Source organism: Octopus bimaculoides, chromosome 8, assembly GCF_001194135.2.
Source record: "Octopus bimaculoides isolate UCB-OBI-ISO-001 chromosome 8, ASM119413v2, whole genome shotgun sequence".
Classification (NCBI taxonomy): Eukaryota; Metazoa; Mollusca; class Cephalopoda; order Octopoda; family Octopodidae; genus Octopus; species Octopus bimaculoides.
The window spans coordinates 58,396,464-58,398,743 of NC_068988.1; the positions used below are offsets into that span (position 1 = coordinate 58,396,464).

The following is a 2,280-nucleotide window of genomic DNA, read 5'->3' on the forward strand; positions in this document are numbered from 1 at the left end:
TAGTTTGCTTCCTTGTAAGCTAGCAAATTGGTGTATGAGAAACGGAAACTGTGTAAAATCTTGTCGTACACACACACACACACACACACACACACACACACACACGTATATATAATCCAAATAATAGATGATTGTAACGAATGATTAAAGTTGTGTTAAAGGATTTCTTGGTCTTATTATTAGGATTATAGTTTTCTCTTTGCCACCCTCACACAGCGGTTTTACCGTTGTGAAACCAGGATTTTCTACACTTGTAAAATTTCGGTATTAGTCTGGAATCCAACTATGTTGATAGCGCAGAACTCAGGTCGAGTGCTTCTCTGGAATTACCCTACATTTATACGCTACGAGGACCTAAGTATATACTCGTATACATATACATATACATACGCGTGTGCGCACACAAACACGCGACAATCTTCCACGCAGTTTCCGTTAACCGAATTCATTAAGTTGACCTGAGGCTATAGTTGAAAAGAAAGGCTAAAGGCAGGAACATAGGAGATGGACATGAGGTGTTGGCTGACCACCGGCCATGTGAAATGAGGAGAGATGGGTAGGGGGCAGCGGGATTGAAGGATTAGAAAAAAATCAGAGACAAAGAGAAAGGTACAGGAGATATAAACGAGTTGGAAATAGTGGGAGTTAAAGAAAGAGAGGGCCAAGAAATGTGAGAGAGGGCGAGCGAGAAAAAAGAAGGAAAATGAGAGAGGGAATAAAAGATAGAGTAAGAGTCGTACAAGATTTAGATACATACCATCTATAAGGTAGGCACAAGGGTGTACGTGCGCCGCTATATGTATATATATATCAATGGAATATATATAAATATATCAATGGAATTAACTATTTGTGTGTGTGGTGTGTGTGAGTGTGTGTGCGTGCTCGTGTGTATGCGTACGTGACAATCCAACAGGTCCTGACCTTATATGTAAAAGATGACATCATAAATTTGAGACACTATTTGACTCCGTGTCACATTGATCTTTGATTGTTGAACAAAAGGCTGTTTGTTCCACAGTTACTAATTAGCATTGTTAAGAGCAGTGTTTATATGTGACTTATCTATGTGATGCCTCTGTATTACACGACCTTATGAGAAGAAGAGACGTATTGTTGTAGAGAGTTTTTACGCTTCGAAACATTGCGTCTACAGGCTCAATTTTATTGTGAACAGAATTACAGAAAGAGAGAGAGAGAGAGAGAGAGAGAGAGAGAGAGAGAGAGAGAAAGAGAAAACATTCGCAGAAAATAAAAAAAATATTTTATTGTAGGTGATTGGTTGATATCAAATGATTAAAACTTTTAATGGAAATTAAGAAGAACGGAGAAAATTCTGCATGCAATAGGATCAAGTCTCCTGCCTGATGATATTGAGATTTCCCCTTTTTTTCTTCATCAAATTTCGAAAGCCTTATAGCAAAGTTACGGGTGCTGTCTTTCTTTTCTGTTCAAGACAAAGATATATTTAATTTGAGAACCGATTTGTTTATATTATGAAGAACTCTTAGAATTAGTCGAGTAAATGCTATACTTGGCAGTCAAATTTGGATGAAAACAATAAAAGGTTTCATAGCTCACACCAATGGCGAATTGCCCAAGTTGTTAGAGTGTTGGATAAAATTTCTCAAAATATTTGTTCCGAGTCTCTACCATTTGAGTTCAAATGTCGCCGAAGTTAACATTGCTTTTTGTTCTTTCGGGGTCGAAAAATAAAGTATCAATCGAGGGAGGTGGATTGATGAAAGTGTGTGAGGTTCAAGCAAGATGCCTTGCAGTATCTGCTCCGGATCTTACCACCCTGAGAGCAGCGTCTGCGGCAACTGGTGCCGAGCTGTATCGGCCCAAGTCGCCGGCCTTTATACCATACCAGTAGCACTAAATGTGACCTGGCCTGGCATGTGTGTATGTATATGTATATATATATATATATATATATATATGATGAAGTAGAATGTTCTCTATGTGGCTTGTGTGTTTTCTCGTCTCTGTTTTGTTTGCAATGTCCTGTACCCAGATATGCACTTATACATACAGATGGATGTCGGTATGCACATACCTGTACGTATATATGCATATACTCATTTACTATTTGTTTTTACATGATTGAACGCAGCGTCTCCAATTGTAAGTAGTTTTTCGTAACTTCATATTTTCCGACGCTACTCTATTTCTTTCTCTTCCTCTATCATTTTTCCTCCCTCTCGTTCTTCCTCTTTACTACTACGTATCTCGCTTTACCCCTCTCGTTCTTCCTCTGTTACTACTACGTATCTCTTT

The 2,280-nt window shown here is 38.5% G+C and overlaps 1 protein-coding gene across 1 annotated transcript in view; it reads left to right on the plus strand.

Moving 5' to 3' along the window:
• Nucleotides 1–2,280, plus strand: part of LOC106881277 (amine oxidase [flavin-containing]) — an 89,951-nt gene that overhangs the window by 54,028 nt on the left and 33,643 nt on the right. The window lies entirely within an intron of this gene.